A 25,892-nucleotide genomic window follows, 5' to 3' on the forward strand; every position below is an offset into this window, starting at 1 on the left:
GAACAGACGAATATTATCCAGCCTAGGAAAGGAAGATTCCTTCTCTCTGAAACAAACAGCACTTAATAGACACCCGAGGGAAGGAAAATTCCTCATGCCTTTTTCTCATCCATTCATTTTTACATAAAACACATATTCAGAATTTATAATGTTTCAATACTGATATTGAAATAATATGACTTATTTTGAGCCCCACATAAAAGTAACAGTTCTCCCATACTTTTTTTTTAAAGGAATGACCAATTAAGCTTTTTAAATTGATTTTTACTTGTCTCTATATTTAAGAAATTTAAATTTACCTTTTTTTTCTTATTTTCTTTTTAATTGTCCTTTTCATTTAAGGAAATACATTCAAACTCACAGTTTTCCTGTTTGGTAGTCAACACTCTTAGTGGACAGGAAGGTTGACTGTCTTTTTCACACTGTGTCTCCAGCACTTTGAACCACACTGTTACTTAAGTAGGTGATAGAAAACATTTGCAGAATGAATGGATCCATAACATGTTAAAGACACAGGTTAGGAGTTCATTGGCAAAATATGCATTATGATGATGTCTCATAAATATAAATAAATTTCATAGTATTGTTGGGACTCAGAAAATAATAACTCAAAATGAAGGTCTCCAAAGCAAAAGTTTTTCTCTTTTTCCTGCTCTCTGTCTCTCATCCCATTCTCTCCCAAGGCTAGCCATGGAAACTAGAATCTTTCTTCCCCAAGGCAGGTCATAGAAACCAGAAATACTTTTTCCCCCAAACCAGCTAAAAAACCTAAAAATATCATTCTAACTCCCTCACCCCAAAGTTTCCATGTAAAAACCAGCCATAAGGGCTGGATGTGGTGGCTCTTGAACAATCCCAGCATTTTGGGATGCCAAGGTGGGAGGAGCACTTGAGTCCAGGAGTTTGAGACCTGCCTGGGACCCAGACTCTACAAAAAATTAAAAAATTAGATGGGTATGGTGGTACAAGTTTGTAATCCCAGCTACTCAGGAGGCTAAGGCCAGAGAATTGCTTGGGTCCAGGAATTTGAGGCTGCAGTGAACTGTAATCGCACTACTGTACCTAGCCTGGGTGCCAGAGGAAAACCCTGTCTCAAACGAAACAAAACAAATAACCCACAAGCCATAAGGAAATTATTTGATCTACCTTGTTTGACTGATACGGTTGGCTGTGTCCCCACCCAAATCTCATCTTGAATTGTAGCTCCCATAATTCCTTCGTGTTGTAGGAGGGAGCCAGTGGGAGATAAGTGAATCATGGGGGTGCTTTCTCCCATACTGTTCTCATGGTAGTGAGTAAGTCTCATGAGATCTGATGCTTTTATAAGGAGAAACCCCTTTTTGCTTGGCTCTCTCTCTTTGCCTGCTGCCATCCATGGAAGATGTGACTTGCTCCTCCTTGCCTTCACCATGATTGTGAGGCCTCCCCAGCCATGCAGAACTGTAAGTCCATTAAACCCATTTTTCTTCCTGGTCTCGGGTATGTCTTTATCAGCAGCGGGAAAACAGACTAATACATTGACTATAGGTCATAAGACCCTCATTCCAGAGAGGGTTGTGCCCCATTCCCAGATGGAAAAATTGCTGCACAGAGAGGCCAAGAAGAATCTAGATAGAAAGTCCTTGCTGGGTTTCCCCACTCAGTCCTTTAACATTAGATCAGACCCTTTTGTCCAAGCCTATTTCTACATGGCTGTTCACATTCTGTTGCACCTAAGTAAAAAATTGACAATTACCTTTGTATCTTTGGGTCTTCACCTAAAGGCACTCACGTCACATAACACTAAGATCAAGGCCGGGTGTGGTGGCTCACGCCTGTAATCCCAGCACTTTGGGAAGCTGATGCGGGCAGATCATGAGGTCAGGAGATCGAGACCATCCTGGCTAACATGGTGAAACCCCGTGTCTACTAAAAATACAAAAAATTAGCCGGGCATGGTGGCGGGCACCTGTAGTCCCAGCTACTCGGGAGGCTGAGGCAAGAGAATGGCATGAACTCGGGAGGTGGAGCTTGCAGTGAGCCGAGATCACATCACTACACTCCAACTTGGGCAACAGAGCAAGACTCTGTCTCACAAAAAAAAAAAAAAAAAAAATTAAGATCAAATAAATGTGTGTGCTTTTTCTCCTTAATCTGCTTCTTTTCAGTGATTTCCAGTGAACCTTCAGAGGGTGAAGAGAAAGTTTTCACTTGGCCCAGACAGTATCTTGAGATTTTTTTTTAATTTCGGATGCTTCTTGAATTTGAAAATGGCAGATCTATGGAATTCACAAGCATGATAAACACACAGACCATAACATTTTCTCCTTCTGAAACCCTGGCAAGCCAGACTAAATTCCATTTTTATTGGCGAAAGGAGGCAAGTTCTCCAGTGATGTCCTCATCTGCAGCATTCTTTCAGGAACAGAAAAAGCAGAAAGTATACAATGATAGCTGGGGCCAGGCACAGTAGCTCGTGCCTGTAATCCCAGCACTTCGGGAACCCAAGGTGGAAGGATCATTTGAGGCCAGGAGTTTAAAACCAGCCTGGAATACATAGCGAGACCCCATCTGTACAAAAAAATAAATAAATAAAACATAAAATAATAGCTTATTGATCAAGATCCACAGATATAAGAAGTGGACCCACCACACCCACTCACAGCATAGGAGCAAGTGGTAGAAGGCAGAAAGAGAATCATTCTTAACACAGAAGCAAGAGATTTTCAGCCTCTACATCTGAGAGTGGCCTTTCCAGAGGCTCTGGTTAAGCCGCCTTGTCCTAAACTGATGTGGAGTCCTGTAATAATCAGTTAAAGGGTTTGTTAGTGGCGTGAGTATGTTATATGGCTCTGGATTTAGCAGGTGGAAGAAAGTCAAAAAACTTTGAAAAATATAGGCTAAAATGCTTTTCTCTGTGGTCCAGTTGTTAGTTCTGTCCCTCTGCTGTGATTCTCAGGGAACATTTCGCATGCACGGATTGGCTTCCTTGTTCCTTAACTGGATGACTCCTCAATTTGACCTCCAGCTTTGTCCTCTCTAATGAACAGAAAACACTCCTGTTTCTGGAAGCTTCCTGGATATCTTGCCACTGTGATTTCCCACCAGCACCTCACTTAAGTTCTTATCTGCTCCTCCTGCCCAAACTAAACCTTCCTCTTGGCTTATTTCCTATGATGATGCTATTGAGCCACTGTCAAGCCTCTCAGGTTAGATTTCCTAGATTTATCTTTATCTTTAATTTCTCCCCCTCTCTTTTCACCTCTTCAATATATTTTCTCTGTCACCACCTTCCCCTCTTCTAGCATCGAAACTGGTCCCTTGACTTCACTTACTTCCTAACCTGATCGATCCTATATGGCACTTCCAAAATATTTTTCTTAGAGTTGTCACACGTAGGTCTCATGCCATGCTGCTGTTCCAAGAGCAAATTGGCAGTTTCTCTCCATTGCAAGGCAATTGAGATGAAACTGAGTAGGAGATGGGTAGGACTTCTTTCCCAGTCTCGAGAGGATGAAGTGAAGAAACTAGGCTGGGATCACACCTGTAACCCCAGCACTTTGGGAGGCTGAAGCAGGAGGATGGCTTGAACCCAGGAGTTCAAGACCAGCCTGGGCAACATAGCAAGACCCTGTCTCTACAAAAATTAGCTGGGCATGTTGACTTGTGCCTGTGGTCTCAACTACTCAGGAAACTGAGGTGGGAGGATTGCTAGAGCCTGGGAGATCAAGGCTGCAGTGAGCTATGATCACGCCACTGTAGTCCAGCCTGGTCAATGGAGTGAGACCCTGTCTCAAAAAAAGAAAAGGCAAAAAAAAAAAAAAAAAAAAAAAAAAAGAAAGAAAGGAAAGAAACCAACCAGCAGGAACCAGCAGAAGATGAGGAAAGTGATCACCAGCTATCTTCATTGCTTATTAGCACAAGACACTCCCCCCAGCGCCATGACAGTTTACAAATGCCATGGCAACAACCCAGGACATTACTTCTCCTTTCCATGGTAACAACCTGGAAGTTACTGCCTCATTTCCTAAAAGTTCAAAGTAACTCCCCCTTAATTTGCATGTAACTGAAAGTGGGCTCACGTGAGTATGAATACAGTGGCCAACAGCCCAGGCTGTTGCTGATTGTGGTGCCCTGCTTGTGAGTGAGCTCTACTCCATAGGGAGCAGTAGCATCCAATTAAAAGATTGCTGTCTTAACTCTACTGGCTCATCCTTGATTTCTTTCCTGGGTGAAGCCAAGAAACTTCGTGTGCTTAGTGCCACTTTGGAGGCTCACCTGTCCTGCATTAACTCCACAGTCAATATCCAAACTACAAACTATACCCTTGTTATTATCAGCACCGGGACACCAAGGTTCAACATCTGTGTGAGTTCAGATATCAACTTTTTATGTGTCAGTTACTTCACTTGAAAAGTGTTCTGTTAGGGTTGTGTAAAGATTGAGTTAATATATGTATATTAGGCACTTAGAATAGTACCAAGCACTTAGTAGGTATTATATTGGTGTTTCTTGTTATGACCAGTCTTAGAGCCTAACAAATAGAAACACCATTTCCCAAACATGTCTTCACTTTTATCATTTCTCAACTGATACAATTTGGCTCTGTGTCCACACCCAGATTTTATCTTGAATTGTAATCCTCTTGTGTAAAGGGAGGGACCTAGTGGAAGGTGATTGGATTACGAGGACAGTTTCCCTCATGCTGTTCTTGTGATAGTGAGTGAATTCTCACGAGATCTGATGGTTTTATAAACGGTAGTTTTTCCTGCGCTCTCTCTTGTGGGCCCCCACGTAAGACGTGCCTGCTTCCTCTTCCGCCAAGATCGTAAGTTTCCTGAGACCTCCCCAGCCATGTGAAACTGTGAGTCAATTAAACTTCTTTCCTTTATAAATTACCCAGTCTCGGGCAGTTCTTTATAGCAATGTGAAAAAGGACTAATACGTGAACTTTTGCTCAAATTGTTCCCTCTGCCTTCAATGACCTTTTCGTCATATAAAGTCTACCCATTTTTCAAAGTCTACCTCAAATACCAATACTTCCCTTGAAATTTTCACTTAAAAGTCTTGTCTTTTTTTGAATTCAGGATAATACATCTGCCCCAACTACCTTTATTCGTAAGAAATAAAATAATATACACTTCGGTATTTTAAAGTCTCTATGTAAGATGATATTCTATAGAGCTGTTATATTACTAAGTTGATCTTTTTGTTACAGCCATACTCCAAAAATTTTCATTACGTTATTTTATTTCATTTGTTTGTAAGTGAATTTGAAATCATTTTCGAGAGCAAAATTAGAAACAAAATCCCAGCTTTAGGAAGAAATAAATCAGAGCTTTCCAAAACTAATATTTTAGGATTTACGAAGGTTTTTAAGAGAGAAGAGTTTAAATATTTTTAAAGTATAGACTTATAAAGCATTTCTGGGGAATCTGAAGAAACAAATATAGCAATGCACCAGTATTATGCTGTTTAATTTTATTTCGATCAGGTGATTTTAAAGTTTGAAAGGCTATTTTTTTTCTTTCAACTGTATTTTCTCTGCTATATTTCATGCATTGTAAGACTTTAAAGGTTGGCCCCTTGTGGAGACAAATTACACCTGGGGAAATTAGCCCAGGTGTTGGCAATTAATTGTGGAGCCAGAAACTCCCCAGTGATGTGAGACGGAGCCTTCCCACCGTGTTCTCTGGACTCCTTTTTCTAAGATGCTGGATCTTCAATTTTAATGAGGGAAAAGTGCCCCCCTGTGGTTTGTACTTGGACTTGGTTTGCTTTTTTTTTTTTTTTCCAATGTAAAGATTATGTTCTTTCCCAAGGAAAAGCCGGCAAAGCTAGGAAGAAGGCTGTACTCATCTGGATTCTAATTTTCTCCTCTTTGGGATCCTTATCAGTAGCAAATCACCTTTTAAGTCATCCCTTCACCCGTCCACCAGCCTCAAATCCATGCCCTCACACTATCCCTCGTCCATTCTCACCTAGGTGCCTTCAGAGCCAGGATCCCTCCAAGAGCTCACCCATCCTAATGTTTTCAGGAGGGAAACAAACAGAAAATGCTTTCAGTAATGGTCTGTGCTGGACTCCTCCCTCCTTTCTCTAGTTATTCTTTTCCCACTCCCACTCCTCCAACCTCCCTGCCACACCAAAATTTCTAATTCCTCTGATGCATATCCTCTCATCTGTGTTTATTCTTTCAAGAAGTTTATTTTAGGTTTGTGTGCATTTATTTTTTTCTTTTTTTGAGATGGAATTTTGCTCTGTTGCCCAGGCTGGAGTGTGGTGGTGCCCAGGTTGGAGTGTGGTGGCACAATCTCAGCTCACTGCAACCTCTGCCTCCCAGGTTTAAGCAATTCTCCTGCCTCAGCCTCCCGACTAGCTGGGATTACAGGTGTGTGCCACCACACCCTGCTAGTTTTTGTGTTGTTAGTAGAGACGGGGTTTCATTATGTTGGCCAGGCTGGTCTCGAACTCTTGACCTCAGGTAATCCTCCCACCTCGGCCTCCCAAAGTGCTGGGATTATAGGCATGAGCCACCACGCCCGGTCTTGTGTGCATTTCCTACTGCATTACATAAATGGTCTTGAGCTACAGGTAGCATTCTTTCTTCCAACTGTTACTCAGCACTCTCTTTGAGAATGAGCCATGTTGCTGTGTGGACGTTCAGTGCATTGCTTCTAAGGGCTGCCCTGTGCTCCACAGAAGACATACAGAACATTATACTGATCCTCTATCCCAGAGATAGGTACCCTGATGGCCTCCAACTCCCAGAAACAATGCTATGATGAATATCCGTAAGCCTGTTCCAACGTGGGCCTGTGTGTGAATTCCTTCCAGAAATACCAAGAAAGAGAATTCCTGTATCCTAGAAATATGCATACTCAGTTTAAAGATCTCCTGCCCGGATGTTCTTCAAGACTGCAATACCAATTTATACTTCCACCAGCCTTTTCATGAGGGTGCCTGTAATTCCACATCCCTATCCTTTGCCAGGCTATTGTGTGGAAATGATACTTCATTGTATGTTGACTTACAATTCTGAGGAATAATATATTGGAGCAACTCTTCTGTTTGTTAACTTTTATTTGAATTTTCCCTTCTGTAAATCACCTATTTGTATTCTTAGATTTTTTGTTTTGTTTTGTTTTGTTTTGTTTTGTCAGGGTTCCTACCTTCTTCTGGTTGATGTGCAGAAATCCCCAGTTCCTTGTGTTTTCTAGGTTTCGGTTCCTTGTCAGCTTTAGGCCTTGCCAATGATTTCTCAATATCTCACTTCTAACCTTGTCTGTGGCATCTTTCATTGCATGGAAATCCTTAGTTGTTTCTTTATGGTATATCTTTTGCAAAAGTAGAAGAAGCCTTTTCCTATCCCTCATGTAAGGGGATATTCTCATGCTATATTTTCTATTAAATCTGATATGTATATTTTTCATATCCAAGTCTTTATCTGGAGTCCAACTTTGCAGGTGGTACGTAGGAATCAGTTTCAACTTTCTTTATATGGGAGTCAGTGTTTCCAACATCATCTACTAACATGTATGCTTTCATATTAATCTGTAGAGCCATCTTCATCATATATTAAGTTGCTGAATTGTCTGTTCTGTTCCATTGTTTTACTGTCTGCCTGTCTACCAATATCACACTGTTTCTAGCACTGTGAGGCTTTGTAGTATGTCTTAGTATCTGATAGAACAGGAGCAGCCACATTTCTCATTTTTCTAAAGATCAAATTGACCATTCATGGACCTTTAGTCTTTCACATGAATTTTGTATAAATTTAACCACGAATTTCATTGAAATTTCCTTGACTGTATAGATTAATTTGAGAAGAATTGACATCTTTATAATATTAACATCCATCCAGAGACATTGAAAGTGTATTTAGTTGGATTAATTGCTATGTCCTTTGTTCAGTTGAAAATTTTTTTCTCAAAAAAGGTTTATTCTTTGTTAATTCCTAAACACCTTTAGTTTTTATTGAAATTGTAAATCATGCCTTATTTTTCTTGTATTTTCTAGACAGTTAATACAAGCATTAAAAATTACTGATTTTTATGTTGATCATGTATGCAGCAACCTTGATCAACTCCCTTCATTGTTCTAGTAGCTTATCTATTGATTCCATTCCTAGGTAAATTATATTATCTATCTCTTTCTTGACCAAGCTTTATACACCATTTGTTTTTCTTTTTTTTATGGCATTCACTGGAATTATGTTAAGCAGTAGTGGTGTTAGAGACATACATTCTTGTCTTTTCCTCTACTATAAAGTGAACTTTTTTGTTTTGGGGTATATAGTGGTAGAAAAAATATCTCCTTTTTTCACTTTTTCATTTTGTTACAGAAACTCTGAATTTTAACTAGAGTTATATCCATCCAGAATTAAGACTGCCTTCACCATCCTCTCTTGCAGCTAGATGTGACCTTGTAATTAAGTTCTGGTCAATGGGATATGAGTAGAAGTTGATGTGATCATCTTTTGCTTGTAACTTTAAAAAGGGCCACCCTATCAGGAATCCCGTAGATTGCTTCTGGAGGTAGAGAGTATGCATGTAAGAAGAGAGGTTAAATGAAGCTTCCTTTCCCATCACCCATATCAGGAATGGGTATGTCTTCCAGTTCCTTGTTTCTGATGGCTGAAATGCGGATATAATGGTGGTATCCAGAGTAACAACAGTGGATCATATGGATGAGGCCAGCACCTCAGGATGACACGTCAACATAATAGAAGGAGAATAGGCCCCCATACCATGAAATTGCCGCATTAATCCTGAACTGCTGTTGAACAAACAACACACACTTGGAGAAAGTACTAAAATTTTTATGTATACCCTCATGTTTAAATGCCATATGGCTAGATATAAAAATCTTGGCTCAAAGTTCATTTCTCTTTGTTTTAAAATACTAAGCCATTGTTTTCTTGTATCCAGCATTGCTATTGAAAAGTTTGATTTTTGTTTCTCTGTAGATGGGCTGCTGTTTATCTCTAGAAACTTACAATTCTCTTTGTCTTTGATGTTCTGAAATGTGACTATGGCATCTAGGTGAGGGAGTTTTTGTTGCTGTTTATTTATTTAATGTATTCATCATGCTTCACACTTGGTGAGCACCTGTTCGAGTCAAGAATTCGTCTTTAAACTCCTCAAAGGATAGGCATTTTGAGTAGATAGTCTCCCTCCGTTACAACCTACTTGCCCTAGAGAGACAGAGGTGAAGGAAGTGCCAGAGTGTGGCTAGTCATTTCTCATATACTGTTATAAACTCTTCACTCTTGGAAGGCTTTTGTTCTGCTCTGATATTAACCTGAAGACCCAGGCTATAATGGCTGATTCCTGCAGTGAAGAGTGTAGCAACCATTAACCCAAGACCTTGGAAGAAAGAAGAAACAGCAGAACATAAAAGCTTTTTTCAAGCTGTGCTCTCACTGTGCCTGTGAGATCCTTCTCGTCAAGCTGTCTCTGTCGCTCCAACCTGGCCCCCATTTCACCCACCATCCACACACAGGAGTTCACCCCACTGTTCACATTCCCCAGGATGTTCATGCCATATTTATGTTAGTTTCTCAGCTCCAAGCTTCTGTCTTACTACTCAATTCTCCAGGGTTGATTTGGGAAAAGAAAGCCAGCAACTCATCCTGGCTCACCATCCTAACGAAAAGCCAAAAATCAGATACAGGAGTTGTTTAAGAGGCTTTGGCTGGGTGGAGTTATGCACACCTGTAATCCCAGCACTTTGAGAGGCCAAGATGAGAGGATCACTTGAGCCCAGGAGTTCAAGATCAACCTGAGCAACATAGTGAGACCCCCGCCCCCCATCTCTAGAAGTAAATAAATATAAAAAGAAGTCTTAACAATTGGCAATATTGATGCATTAACAGTCAGACTTTTAATCTGGAAGGAAGGGAAGTTACCCTCACTAGAGCCTGGAGAAGAAAGTAAATTCATCCAGATGCGACGTTGCTGGACTACTTGACCACTTTTCCACGCTCTGTAGGTGGCTACAAGGTACTCAGACAATCCCTGAGATCATCTCTGGTGAAAAACATGACCTGGGGAAGGGTAATATTTGGAAATTCCCTAGGAGGCCACCCTATCGGGCATCCCGTAGATTGAAGGTGAAGAGTATGCATGTAAGAAGAGAGGTTAAATGAGGCTTCCTTTCCCATCACCCATCTCAGAAGCATATCACACATTGAACACAACCAAATAGGACTGTTCTGGGTATGCTGTGGTTTTTGGTTTTTTTCCCCCAAATTTGCATGGGTTGTTCATTATCTAAATAGGGATTGCCTTAGGTGCCTAAGGGAAGGTCATCCTCTAGGCTGCTTTTTAGCATGTAAAAAATGCAGGGTGAAATCGTGAAAGGACTATTAATGTCTGCATAACTCATGGCCGCTGAGTCAACTTGACTTTGGCTGAGCCCAAGGACCATTTAGAAATCACAGCCTCCGGACATTGTCATACCCTGATGCCCAAAAGAAACTGTCTGGGACTTCCATTAAACTGATGGATGTCAGGAATGGGTATAAAAGTTCTACAATCTTGCATGAGAAATTGGAAGGGTCTGAGTTTGTTCTCCTACCTTTTCCAAAGAAAAAAGGGAGAGATATCTAATCTTTTAAAGTAAACATTAGAAAACTCCAAATCCAAATGACCGAAGAGCCACTTCTTAGAAAAAAAAAAAAAAAAAAAAAAGCAAATATCAACGGAAGGTAATATTGTTAGTAATCAAACTGGATTGATCCAGATATAACACTATCATACACTACCTTTATTATCTGCTTCTCAAATTTCCTTCTCTCTATCGCATTATCTCCCTCTAGGGACACTTTTGCCTATCAGTATTAATTAAATGTGAATGTTAACATGTAGGAAGATTTATAACTTCCTTGGCCTGACAGCTGTGCTGAAACTGAAATGCATCAAAGAGGATGAATGGCCCCGTCTGCCACCCATGAATGATGATCACTTCTCCAAATTGGCCAGAGAGTTTGAAAAAGTATTTTGGGGAAGTTGCCAGCTAAGACTTTTCCATTCCACCTCCTCACCTCTTTCTAACCACTGCCACCATCATAAAAGAAGCACGTCTATATGAAGCACTGTGGAAAATTGGGGCCCGGGTGTAAAAAGTGCAAAAAGTGGAGTGAAGACCTGGTGATCAAATGCCAAATTGCAAAGTTGCAAAGAACAAGTATTTTGGCCTAGAATGATCCCTATTTGTATCACAGCCAGTTTAAGCAAATAGAATAATATGTGTTCATATAATCTATTGGTACAGATTTAAAATGGGTCAGAAACACAATTTTTGTCCTGTTTTAGACTGTGGATCCAGATGACAAAAACAATGGATGTCAAAACACCTCGGAAGTTTCAGAACAGAAAATAGAGAAAACAAATTTGACACTGGAATCATCTCTGATCATGACATTTCATACAGTTCTCAAAACCAACTTATCAAAAATTTAAAAATGTATCTATGTTATGGTTTATAGGAATTGCATGAAGTTTTATTCCACTTTTACTATGCATGCCATCTATTTATATATTCAAAGTGTTTACATTAACATGACTTTACTGTGATGTCTTTGTAGCTTTATTAGTATAACTTGATTGGCATAACTTGACTCTTCCAGGGTACTCTTGCCCTCGGAAATGACTTGATTGTTCATTACTGGAAGTTCCCAAAAGATCTGTCAGCTTTTCACTGGGAAGCATCAACTGTTGGTTTACAATTCTGTCAGACTCTTGAACCCCTTGCCTCAAATTCTTTGCCGTGCTATTTCCACTAACCCTAAATTGGTAAACATGATCCTGACCCAATCTTAGTCAAACTCTTGCTTTGAAAGCCCCACCTTAAACCAAACTTACAATTCTCAATAAAATCTGACCTTGCCTTTCTCCCTGAAACCCTGTAGAAACTCTGCCAAGGGAGCGTTCTCCCAGAGCGTGGTAAGCAGTAAACTCAGCTGGGTCTTACCAACAAGCTGTGTTGATGAGAGCTGAGAAACATTCAACAGCAGAGCATGCAATATTGCTATATATTCATTAAAAGCATTTAGAGCGTACAGAAAAAAGAATGACATAAATGACAAATTGTTTTTCACTTTAGTAAAGATTTACGTGGGAAAGAGGCTGATGGAGAGATTTTTCAATTGTAATAAAGAGTAAACGTGTGGGTCTTGTGCTGCATGTATGCATGCCCTGTATAAAGCAGCAAACCTCCTGCCCAGCACCCCCTATTCCTCATATCTTGTTGTCCTTTTTGGTGGGTGGAGGAACGATGGTGGGAGCTTCAACACTTACCACCATCTGACACACAAACATACAAATTTGCTTATTTGTTTACTGTCTGTCTCTACACTCAGTCCTAATGTAATTGCCCAGTGAGTTCTTCCTGACTGATGTACAGGCAAAACCACTTCACTTAACCTGTGGTATTGCAGTAGAGAAAGAGTTTAACTAACCCAAGGTCTCCAAGTGGAAGGACTGGAGTTATTACTCAAATCAGTCTCCCTGAGAACTAAGGGGCTAGGGATTTTATGGATAATTTTGTGGATAGGGGGCCAGGGAATGGATACTGCTGATTGATTGTGGGTGAAACTATAGGGGTGTGGAAAACAGTCCTCCTGCACTAAGTCCATCTCTGAGTAGGGGGCCACAGACCCATTTGAGTCATGAATCACGAATCCAGGTGGGGTCAGTCAGTTGCCAGAATGCAAAAGTCTGAAAAACATCTCAAAAGACAAATGTTAGGTTCTACAATAGTGATGTTGTCTATGGGTGCACCTGGGGAAGTCACGATTCTTGTGACCTCTGGCTACATGACTCCTGAGCAGTAAAGGATCATAGAAACTACACCCGCATTTTAGCAGATTTCAGGCCCCTCTTGTAATCTTAATCTTGTGGCCTTTTATTAGCCTTACAAAGGCAGTTTCAGTCCCTGAACAAGGAGGGGATCAGTTTTAGGGAGGGTCTGTTATCATCCTTCCTTCCAAGTTAAACTATAAACTAAATTCGTCCCATGGTTAGTTTGGCCTCTGCCCAGAATTGAGTGAGGACAGCTGACCTGTGAGGCTAGAAGCAATATGGAGTCAGCCACACTAGATTCCTCTCACTGTCATAATCTTTGCAAAGTTGGTTTCACTAACTCAAATATAAACTTCATGAGGGCAGGGACTTGGTTTATTCCATGCTGTATTCTCAGCACCTAGAACACTGCCACATTTACAGTGAATATTTGTTTAAAGAAGGAAGAAAGGAAGTAAAGAGGGAGCAGAGGGGAGAGGAAGAGAGGAAGGGAAGGCAGAAGGGAGGGAGGGGGCAAGCTAAATTATGGGAGGCGAGGCAGTCTCATGACAAATGCCCGGACTTGGAAGTTAGATCTGATTCAAATTCATTCACCAACTTACTAGCTATATGACTTCAAGCAAAATACTACAATTCTTGATAGCCTGTTTGCAGGTTCTAGCAGGGGAATGCAGCTACTCATGTACCCTTAACCAAAGACCTGTCCTCCTCTATCGGGGATGGTCGTCCTCTTCAACCTAGCACACAGCTTCAGGAGGGATGCACATGGGGCAGTGAGTGAGGAAGGGGACACCCACCTAGCCAGCCAGATCAGCCAAATCAACCCTGGCCATCAATGGGGTGATAGATGCCACAGCCAGATCCCCCTCACATCCAAAATACTATAAGCCTCAATTTTCTCATCTATAAAATGGAAGCAATAATATCCATATTGCATAGTTGCAAGAACAGAAAATGTATAAAAATATCTGAAAACTATCTAGCATAGTTCCTTGCAAGCAGTAAACTGTTAATAAATATAAGATCCATATGTAAAAAAAGAAAATTCATAGTTATTTAGGAAAGAATGATAGCTAAGCTTTGCATTCTAAGAGAGTGGAGGCATCTGCTTACATATTTTTGTAGAAAATGGGATATTCATTGGAAAAAAAAACACCTAGATGAACTTTTTAGGTTTAGAAAATAGGGGTCGTTGGGCAAGTCATAGAGAGAAGAATTTAGTCAAAGGTGCTTGCTTGTTTTGCATAATTAAATGATGGGTATGAAAACTTTGTGTTTTCTGGTGGGAACTCAGGAGATAGTACAATGTGGACAGAGTGATGGGGAATTCCTTTTTCCTCTACTCACCTTAGTTTCATTAGCTGGATCCCTGCAAATCAGACTGCTGAAAGTCAGATGAACAAGAGAAAGGCTGGGCACGGTGGCTCACGCCTGTAATCCCAACACCGTGGGAGACCAAGGTGGGTGGATCAAGTCAGTAGTGCAAGACCAGCCTGGCCAATATGGTGAAACCCTGTCTCTACTAAAAATACAAAAAGTAGCTGGGGATGGTGGTACATGCCTGAAATTCCAGCTACTCAGGAGGCTGAGGCACGAGAATTGCTTGAACGCAGGAGGCAAAAGTTGCAGTGATCCGAGATCACAACACTGTACTTCAGCCTGGGCAACAGAGTGAGACACTGTCTCAAAATAACAACAACAACAAAAAGTTTATTAACACGTCCATCCTGCATACACACAGGAGAAGTTAGTGATGAGGGACTCATAGGGGTGGTTAGAACCTGGGCTTATATAGCATTATTATAAAAGAACAATCATTTTACAGAGAAATGACAAGACAAAGGAAAAGGGCTTTGGGCTTTTAGGAACAGCAGACTCTAAGAAGGTGAATGCATGGAGGAAACTAATGGAACTAAAAATAAAAAATAAAATTAAAATAAAAATTTAAGGGTGCTCCAGAATACTTGGTGATCCAGACAAATAGTATTTTCATACAATATTTATATATTTTTGAAACAGAGTCTCACTCTGTTCCCCAGGCTGGAGTTGAGTGGCACGAACACGGCTCACTGCAGCCTTGTCCTCCTGGGCTGAAGCGATCTTCCTGCCTCAGCCTCCAAAATAGCTGGGACTATAGGTGTGCATCATCATGACTGGATAATTTTTAAATCTTTTGTAGAAATAAGGGTCTCATTATATTACCCAGGCTGGTCTTGAACTCCTGAGCTCAAGTAATCCTCCTGCATTGGCCTCTCAAAGTGCTAGGATTACAGGCGTGAGCCACGGTGCCCGGCCTTCATACAATATTTTAACAAATCAAAATTAATGCAAAAAGACCCACGATAGACAAATATCCAATTTTTAAATAAAGCCAGGATCATTATGACTGAATTTTTTTTTTCTTTTGGCCTCAGGCTGCAAATCTGGCTCAACACAGCACTGTGACTGATTCTGACTTTATCTGAATTTCTTTTTTTTAAACAGTGTCTCGCTCTGTCCCCAGGCTGGAGTGCAGTGACATGATCATAGCTCACTGCAGCCTTGACTTCCTGAGCTCAAGGGATGCTCCTGCTGAGCTCAGCCTCCTGCAGAGCTGGGAATACCAGCACATGCCACCATGCCTGCCTTATCTAAAATTTTGATATTTTGTTCATCATGGATATTTTTACATTAATTTTGATACCTTAAAATATTGCATTAGTCAGGGTTCTCCAGAGAAACAGAACCAATTTAGATGGGAGAATCAATCTAAATGTTTTTTTAGATTTATGATAAGATACTGGCTCATGTGATTATAGAGGTGAAAATTTCCTCCCTTCTGCAAGCTGGAGACCCAGGAAAGCCAGTGGTGTAGTTGGAAGGCCTAAGAGCCAGAGAGCTAATGGTGTAGATTCCAATCTGACTCTGAAGGCCTGAGAACCAGGAGCATCAAGAAGAGAAGAATATTGATGTCCCAACTCAGTGGTCAGGCAGAAAAAGGGCAAATTCCTCTTCCTCTGCCTGTCTGTTCTCTTCAGGCCCTCAACGCATTGGGTGGTGCCTGCCCTCACTGGGCAGAACCATCTGCTTTACTCAGTTCCTCCATTTAAATACTAATCCCTTAGTATTTAAGAGATTGGGAGGCTGAGGTAGGAGGATCGCCTGAGCCCAGGAGTTTGAGGCTGCAGTGAGCCGTGTTCATGCCACTGCACTCCAGGCTGGGCAACAGAGAGATGGCTGTTCCAAAAATATATTCAACACCTTCACAGACACACCCAAAAATAGTGTTTAATCAGGTATCTGGGCATCCTGTGGCCCAGTCAAGTTGACACAGAACATTAACCATTGTAAATATTATTTATCCTAATTACTGCATGTTTTTTTTGTACCCTCTGAACTTTCACACCAGAAGTGAGTGAGGCCCTGGACCAGCCAAATTCTAGCTCTGGGCCGCGGGTATTGTGTTATGTATGTGGATTTCATGGCAGTCAAAGCAATTTAAGAAATATTGATTGAACATCTGCTGAGTATCAGGCATGGGGTTCAGTTCTAGGCAGTGAGTAGTAAGCAAGACAGTCAGTCCCTGCCCTCATGAAGCTCCCCGTCCACTGAGTGAAATGTACATGAAACAGTCAAGATGATAAGTGTTATGGAGAAAATACAAAGAACATGGAGAACCTACAGCAACAGGGCTTTTTTTTTTTTTTTTTGAGATGGAGTCTGGCTCTGTCACCCAGGCTGAAGTGCAATGGCACGATCTTGGCTCACTGCAACCTCCGCCTCCTGGGTTCAAGAGATTCTCCTGCCTGAGCCTCCCGAGTAGTTGGAACTACAGGTGTGTGCCACGACACCCAGCTAATTTTTTTGTACTTTTAGTAGAGACAGGGTTTCATCATGTTGGCCAGGCTGGTCTCAAACTCCTAACCTAATCCTCCTCCTAAACCTCCTCCTAATAAAAATTATCTGGGGCCGGGCGCGGTGGCTCACGCCTGTAATCCCAGCACTTTGGGAGGCCGAGGCGGGCGGATCATGAGGTCAGGAGATCGAGACCATCCTGGCTAACACAGTGAAACCCCGTCTCTACAAAAAAATACAAAAAATTAGCCGGGCGTGGTGGCGAGTGCCTGTAGTCCCAGCTACACGGGAGGCTGAGGCAGGAGAATGGCGTGAACCCGGGAGGCGGAGCTTGCAGTGAGCCGAGATCGCTCCACTGCACTCCAGCCTGGGCGACAGAGCGAGACTCCGTCTCAAAAAAAAAAAAAAAAAAAAAAAAAATTATCTGGGAGTGGTGGTGCCTGCCTGTAGTCCCAGCTACTCAGAAGGCTGAGATGAGAGAATCATTTGAGCCCAGGAGGTCAAAGCTGGAGTGAGCTGTGATCATGCCTGCACTCTAGCCTGAGTGACAGAGCAAAACCCTGTCCCAAAAGTAAATAAGTAAATAGAAAATTAAAATTTAGAGATGGTACAGGAGGAGAGAGAAGGTGCATATTACAGTGGCCCACGCAAGAGAGACAGTGGCCCAGGGCTAAGTGGTAGCAAGGAGAAGAGAGAAGTAGAGACATCTCTAGATGAAGTAATCAGGAAGTGATAGCTCATTTAAAGGAGGGGTGAGGTGGAAGAAGGAGTCTAACGTGATACCTGAGTTTCCAGCTTGGGCAACTGAGTGGTTGGCGGAGTCATTTCCAGGAGATTGGGCATATTAATTAAGGTAGTAGCTGTATACACAATAGAAGTTGCTAACTGAAATGATCTTTTTTTTTTTTAAGAGACAGAGTCTGTTCATGTCCTTCGCCCACTTTTTGATGGGGTTGTTTGTTTTTTTCTTGTAAATTTGTTTGAGTTCATTGTAGATTCTGGATATTAGCCCTTTGTCAGATGAGTAGGTTGCGAAAATTTTCTCCCATTTTGTAGGTTGCCTCTTCAGTCTGATGGTAGTTTCTTTTGCTGTGCAGAAGCTCTTTAGTTTAATTAGATCCCATTTGTCAATTTTGGCTTTTGTTGCCATTGCTTTTGCTGTTTTAGACGTGAAGTCTTTGCCCATGCCTATGTCCTGAATGGTAATCCCTAGGTTTTCTTGTAGGGTTTTTATGGTTTTAGGTCTAACGTTTAAGTCTTTAATCCATCTTGAATTAATTTTTGTATAAGGTGTAAGGAAGGGATCCAGTTTCAGCTTTCTACATATGGCTAGCCAGTTTTCCCAGCACCATTTATTAAATAGGGAATCCTTTCCCCATTGCTTGTTTTTGTCAGGTTTGTCAAAGATCAGATAGTTGTAGATATGCGGCATTATTTCTGAGGGCTCTGTTCTGTTCCATTGATCTATATCTCTGTTTTGGTACCAGTACCATGCTGTTTTGGTTACTGTAGCCTTGTAGTATAGTTTGAAGTCAGGTAGCGTGATGCCTCCAGCTTTGTTCTTTTGGCTTAGGATTGACTCGGCGATGCGGGCTCTTTTTTGGTTCCATATGAACTTTAAAGTGTAGTTTTTTCCAATTCTGTGAAGAAAGTCATTGGTAGCTTGATGAGGATGGCATTGAATCTATAAATTACCTTGGGCAGTATGGCCATTTTCACAATATTGATTCTTCCTACCCATGAGCATGGAATGTTCTTCCATTTCTTTGTATCCTCTTTTATTTCCTTGAGCAGTGGTTTGTAGTTCTCCTTGAAGAGGTCCTTCACATCCCTTGTAAGTTGGATTCCTAGGTATTTTATTCTCTTTGAAGACATTTATGCAGCCAAAAAACACATGAAAAAATGCTCACCATCACTGGCCATCAGAGAAATGCAAATCAAAACCACAATGAGATACCATCTCACACCAGTTAGAATGGCAATCATTAAAAAGTCAGGAAACAACAGGTGCTGGAGAGGATGTGGAGAAATAGGAATGCTTTTACACTGTTGGTGGGACTGTAAACTAGTTCAACCATTGTGGAAGTCAGTGTGGCGATTCCTCAGGGATCTAGAACTAGAAATACCATTTGACCCTGCCATCCCATTACTGGGTATATACCCAAAGGACTATAAATCATGCTGCTATAAAGACACATGCACACGTATGTTTATTGTGGCACTATTCACAATAGCAAAGACTTGGAACCAACCCAAATGTCCAACAATGATAGACTGGATTAAGAAAATGTGGCACATATAAACCATGGAATACTATGCAGCCATAAAAAAGGATGAGTTCATGTCCTTTGTAGGGACATGGATGAAGCTGGAAACCATCATTCTCAGTAAACTATCACAAGAACAAAAAACCAAACACCACATGTTCTCACTCATAGGCGGGAATTGAACAAAGAGAACACATGGACACAGGAAGGGGAACATCACACTCTGGGGACTGTTGTGGGGTGGGGGGAGTGGGGAGGGATAGCATTAGGAGATATACCTAATGCTAAATGACGAGTTAATGGGTGCAGCACACCAACATGGCACACGTATACATATGTAACAAACCTGCACATTGTGCACATGTACCCTAAAACTTAAAGTATAATAATAATAAAATAAAATAAAAAAGAGACAGAGTCTCGTTCTGTCGCCCAGGTTGGAGTGCAGTGGCGTGATCTGAGCTCACTGCAACCTCCCCCTCCCAGGTTCAAGCAATTCTCCTGCCTCAGCCTCCTGAGTAGTTGGGACTACAGTCACACGCCACCACGCCCGGCTAATTTTTTTTTTGTATTTTGGTAGAGATGGCGTTTAACCATGTTGCCCAGGCTGGTCTCGAACTCCTGAGCTCAGGCAATCCCGCCTGCCTTGGTTTCCCAAAGTGCTAGGATTACAGGATTCAGGGCCACCGCGCTTGGCCCTGAAATGATTTTGTATGTTACATACTGTACTTAGTTACTCCATGAAAAGAATCAAATTCTTTTCAGACAAAAACAACAACAACAACAACAACACAGAAACAATTATATAAGTTAATTGTCATATCATGTGATAAGAAATTATGGGTTGTTATTAATCATTTTGAATAGAAAATAAGTGACGTAAGATGTTGGCAGCTGCATATTATATAGTAACAGACTAATAATAGACAGATCTTGAAAGTCTAGAAATTGATTTCATTTTCATTCATCCAGTTTGTGTTTCTTGGTTTATTATTCATACATTCTTTAAGCTTGACTTTCTAAGAGGCTTATTATAGGGGAAAAAATGTCATAATTCTCAGTATTTATTTGGAAGGGGATTGAAATGATTTATTCCATAATGTTACAAACAGACAAAACAGCATTCTCTCCTGGGATCTCTGAGATTTTACAGGTCCTGTTCAATGATTTTTATTGTATTTTCCATCAGTATTATGTTTATTATCTGACAAGTTTAAGAAGAGGAAAAGGATAATATTATTATAAAGAAAACATATAAAACATCACCTTGGGTTTAACATGCTTCAAAATGTCTACAGTGCCACATTTGCTCCAAAATTACCCATAGGCAAATAAATAGCAGCAGCAGCTAAAAAGTTTTAATCTCCCCCAGTCCCCCTACAAAAATAGACAGAACCACTGATACAGCAAAGCAAAATCTTGTGGACGTCTACAACAAAAGTGATAAGATATTCCCATGAGGAGGAGGGGTCAAACCACTAACAGCAATAAGATATGTATGGTAACGGCCGTAGGAAGAAACAGAAGAAAGAAAAACGACTTCCAAAAAACAGCCTAGAAAGCAAATTAGCAACAGGCAACCACTCCCAAAAGGAAAAGTCTGTTCTCCACATGGAAGCTACCCATTCCCAAAGGGAAGAGACACTCTCGGCATGGAAAAATACCATTTCCAAAGGGAAGTGTAAACTCTCAGCCTGGAAAAATACCATTTCCAAAGGGAAGAGTAAACTCTCAGCATGGAAGATACCCATTCCCAAAAGGAAAACTCCACTCTTGGCTGGAGTACCCATTCCCAAAGGGAAGAGTCCACCGTCAGCATGGAAGCCATCCATTCCCCAGGGAATGAGTCCACTCTCAGACCATCAGGTCAATCTGACAAGAGCAGCCAAAACTGTTGGTGGGGGAAGGGGGTGACTTTGCAGGCTCCAGATCTCCTGCAAACTCTGTGATTGCTCCGACGAAAATGTGTTTAAAAAGAGAGAAGTCTTGGCCGGGCGCAGTGGCTCACGCATATAATCCCAGCACTTTGGGAGGCAGAGGTGGGCGGATCACAAGGTCAAGAGTTTGAGACCAGCCTGACCAACATGGTGCAACCCCGCTTCTACTAAAAATACAAAAATTAGCCAGGCATAGTGGCGCATGCCTGTAATCCCAGCTATTTCGGAGGCTGAGGCAGAAGAATTGCTTGAACCCAGGAGGCAGAGGTTGCAGTGAGCCAAGATCACATCACTGCACTCCGGCCTGGGCAACAGAGTGAGACTCTGTCACCAAAAAAAAAAAAAAAAAAGAGTGTTTGTAATTCTAGAAGTTAAAATTCACAAGGAAGAGAAAACAGTTAATATTTATGCACCGAAATGCTCAACGCCGGTTTCATAAAGAAGGACAAATCCCCATACTGAGGAGAGACTGCCAGGCCTTGAATGGAAACAGAACAGAACAGGGACACCAAAACTTAAGAAAGAGGAGAGCCACACCGAGCTGGAAAGGGAACACATCTCAGAATGTGGTGTGTTCAGATCGAAGTCCGTGTTTGGATCTCAGTTCATAGATCTCAATGCAGCGCAGTAATAGCAGAAAACGAAGCTCTAGAACACCGGCCCTAGGGAAGATATTCCCGGCATCCTCCTCTCTAAGAGGATAGGAAAGCCGTGAGCTAAAGCGTCATTGTGCTTGAATATCCCATATGATGTAAATTTAAAAAAAAAGGTTAAGTGGACAGAGGATATTATTCCTATAGATAATGAAATCATGTCATAAAGACACGAACTTACAATAATAAAAATATTAGCCCAACATTTCCAAATGAGCTTAGAGAATTTCAGAAAATGACTGTAGCTATGGAAGAATGCCATAAATCAGAATTAGAAAATGAGCCTGTAATCTCAGCATTTAGGGAGGCTGAGACAGCAGGACTGCTTGAGACTAAAAGTCCAAAACCAGCCTAGGTAACATAGCAAGACCCTGTCTCTACAAAAAACAAAAAATAAAATTAGCCAGGCATGATGGTGTGCTACCGTAATCCTGGCTACTTAGGAGGCTGAAGTGGGAGGATCGCTGGAGTCCAGGAGGTCAAGGCTGTAATGAGCTATGATTGCACCACTGCACTCCAGCCTGAGTGACACAGTGAGACCCTGTCTCTAAAAATATTTTAAAAGAGGAAAAAAAAAAAAGAAAATGAGATGATTGGACAAAAGGAAAGTTTGAAATGTCAGCTAAGAGAATTTTAAAAAGAACTAGGAGTAAAAGAAAAAATAATTTCAGAAATGAAGACCAAAGTAGGATGAGCTTAAGGACAAATAAACATCATAAGAAAAAAAGAGAAAATAGACTGAGAGGAAAATAAGAAATTAAAACAAAATTTTAAAAAAAGATACGGGCTGGAGAAGCCAGGTTTGGTGCCTCGCACCTGTAATTCCAGCACTTTGAGAGGCCAAGGCAGGAGGATTGGTTGAGGCCAGCAGTTCAACACCAGCCTGGGCAACATAGCAAGATTCTGTCTCTACAAAAATAAAAAACATATTTTTAAAAATTTTTGAAAATGGTTTGGAGAGGGAGTAATAGATTATTACTTATATATTAGCATACATGTAATAAGAGTCTCAAAAGAAGAAAGCCAAAGCAAGGGGAATGAATACAAACTGGAGCTATAGTTCAGAAAAATGTTACTGATATCAAGTAGATCTGAATCCACATCTTTAATGGGCACGAGGTACCTCGGAAAATCCATTGATAGTGGCCAAAATGAGAGTTTTTTTTAAAGTAAATTTATTGAACTGAAAGAAAAGGGAAAAACCAAATGAAATCTTTAGCCATCAAAGTGAAACAACCAAGCCACTCATTAGGGAAAGAAACTAAGACAGACAGATTTCTCAACAGCAACATTTTATACCATAGGGCAATGGAATAAAGTATATTACAAACAGTAAGAAAATGTAGCCAAGGCCGGGCGCGGTGGTTCGCGCCTGTAATCCTAGCACTTTGGGGGTCCAAGGCGGGCAGATCACCTGAGGTCAGGAGTTTGAGACCAGCCTGGCCAACATGGTGAAACCCGGTCTCAACTAAAAATACAAAAAATTAGCCAGGCATGGTGGCGCGCACCTGTAATCCCAGCTACTCGGAAGGCCGAGGCAAGAGAATCGCTTGAACCCAGGAGGCGGAGGTTGCAGAGAGCTGAGACCACGCCACTGCACTCCAGCCAGGGCAACAAGAGCAAAGCTCCCTTCCAAAAAAAAAAAAGAAAAGAAAAGAAAATGTAGGCAAGAATTTTATACCCAGTCAAGTTTAAAGTCATGCACAAACTGTTAAGAATATGCCAGAACTCATGGAGTATTGTTCTCTGTGCCCTTCCTAAGGAACCTACTAGAAAAAGACAAACAAATGACTGAAGAGGAATTGGCATAAGGATCAGGTGGGCATTGAATATATATATTTACCTGTATAACAATCATTACATGATGGATACAAGGGTGACCCTATAGAATGTAGTTGTTACATGATACAGTACTGCTACAAACAGTTATAACACAATTGCTTTTAAAAGCTATCTTTATAAAGCAAGGCAAAATGAAGTGAATAAACCTAACTGTTCCACGAGTTGGTGGCATAAGCTCAGACAGAGGAAGTATTTTAATTAACTTTAAAATACAGTAATCTGAGGTTACATCCCTGGTGGTATGTACCATAAAATCAAACAAGCAGAAAGTCTTAAACTGTTTTTTTAGCATTCAAATTTCTACTAATACTATTGGCATTGCTATTCTGAAACTATTACTTTGTTAAAATAGAGACAGGGTTTTGCTATGTTGCCCAGGCTGGTCTCGAACTCCTGGGCTCAAGTGATCCTCCTGCCTTGGCCTCCTAAAGTGCTGTGATTGCAGGAATGAGCCATCGTGCCTGGCCAAGCTGTTATATAATATATAAGAGAAATCAAGTAAATAATTATGTGCGTGCTGTTAGGAACCAGGATTTTTCACATGAGAAAAAAAAAGATAGAATCAAAGAAATACATTAAAACTTTATAATCCTAAAATTTCAATTGGAAATGTAAATATGAACTAATAATGTAATTTTAAAATATATACATACACATATAGACGTCAGTTCTGTTCTTTAAAAGGGCTTACTAGGCCGGGCGCAGTGGCTCACGCCTGTAATCCCAGCACTTTGGGAGGCTGAGGTGGGTGGATCACATGAGGTCAGGAGTTCGAAACCAGCCTGGCCAACATAGTGAAACCCCACCTCTACTAAAAATAAAAAAAAATAGCCGGTTGTGGTGGCACACACCTGTAATTCCATCTACTTGGGAGACTGAGGCAGGAGAATCGCTTGAACCTGGGAGGTGGAGGTTGCAGTGAGCTGAGATCACATCATTGCACTCCAGCCTGGATTACAGAGTAAGACTCCACCTAAAAAAAAAAAAAAAAAAAAAGGGCTTAATAATAATAAACCAAGTAGCAGTGAGTACCCCTGGTGTCTACGTTGTGGAGTATAAATACTATTTTGCACTAAAAGAAACTAGAGCTTCTTGGACAAATGGCTAATTGCAGGTGTAGGGCAAGAAACACACAAATATTTTGTAACGCCAAAATATTTGGCATTACAAATGCCAAAAATTTATAAATCTTAAATATTTTGTGCCAAAACAAGCCTAAATCATCATGTCAAAATGCCTTAAGGAGTCAAATTGAAGAGTCTTCAACTAGCCAAATATGGGATCATTGGTATTTTGAAGGAATATTAACCACCCTTAATTGAAATATGCCAGATATGTCTCAATCCTTTAGTCAGTAATGATACTAAAAGACCTCACTGGTCACATATGGAAGATGCTAGGAATCAACTCGTTATTTTGAAAACTGATGCAGATAAAATGAAATCAAGCCATTATTTTGCCTTATATGTTTGAACTGTACCTGAGACAGTAACTGATGAGGGAAAAATTTGGAAGTATTCTAGCTAATAAAGAAACGTGATAGGATTAGAATATTACTCTATTGCAAACCTTAATGAAATAGTAAATCATTAACGGCCATTGATATCACAGAGAGCCAACCAGACATATATGCCTCTGATAGAAATATACAACCCCGCTTAGGAAATGTTACCATCAAAAAATTAAACCGGACTGCTCAAGCAAGGACAAATAAACATCATAAGAAAAAAGTGGAAAATGGAATGGAAGGAAAAATAATAAAAATAAATTATTATTTATATATGAGCATATAGGTGATAGGAACCTACCCAATTTAAAGGAAATGCAAGAAAAAGAAACATGTTAAACCATACATATAGGGATGCAATCAGATAGTTTTAGAATATGGGAAGCTTGACAGAGAAGTGTCCTGCCTTCCTTAAGAAATAAGTTATAGGCCGGGCACAGTGGCTCACGCCTGTAATCCCAGCACTTTGGGAGGCTGAGGTGGGTGGACCACGGAGTCAGGAGATCGAGACCATCCTGGCTAACACGGTGAAACGCCATCTCTACTGAAAATACAAAAAAATTAGCCGGGCGTGGTGGTGGGCGCCTGTAGTCCCAGCTACTCGGGAGGGTGAGGCAGGGGAATGGCGTGAACCTGGGAGGCGGAGCTTGCAGTGAGCCGAGCTCGCGCCACCGCACTCCAGCCTGGGCAGCAGAGCGAGACTCTGTCTCAAAAAAAAAAAAAAAAAAAAGAAAAAAGTTATAATGTACAAAAAGAAGGGGAAAGATGAGAAATCTATAGATAAAAAGGAATGTAAGAGACGTATTAACAAATTGCAGTGTGTGAACCTTATTTGTATCTTAATTCAAATAAGTCAACTGTAAAACAATTATGAGATAATCAAATGTAAACACTAGTTGAATAGCTTAGAATATTAACAAATTATTAACGTTTTAAAGTTTAATATTGATGCTCTGGTTATATTTTAAAAGCGTTCTTATGCTTTACAGATTCGTACAAACATATTTTTGGAGCAAAGAATATCATAAGACTGTTTCAGATTTTAAAAATGAGCTTGCCTCAAAATA

The 25,892-nt window shown here is 40.8% G+C and overlaps 1 long non-coding RNA gene across 1 annotated transcript in view; it reads left to right on the plus strand.

Moving 5' to 3' along the window:
* The first annotated feature begins 4,745 nt into the window (after window positions 1-4,745).
* LOC129524890 (uncharacterized) overlaps window positions 4,746-25,892 on the plus strand; it is an 82,225-nt gene continuing 61,078 nt past the window's right edge. The window contains exon 1 of the long non-coding RNA XR_010135159.1: window positions 4,746-4,843. This is a non-coding gene — a long non-coding RNA (uncharacterized lncRNA). The remainder of the gene's footprint in view (window positions 4,844-25,892) is intronic.

Source organism: Gorilla gorilla, chromosome 8, assembly GCF_029281585.2.
Source record: "Gorilla gorilla gorilla isolate KB3781 chromosome 8, NHGRI_mGorGor1-v2.1_pri, whole genome shotgun sequence".
In the NCBI taxonomy this organism is placed as follows: domain Eukaryota; kingdom Metazoa; phylum Chordata; class Mammalia; order Primates; family Hominidae; genus Gorilla; species Gorilla gorilla.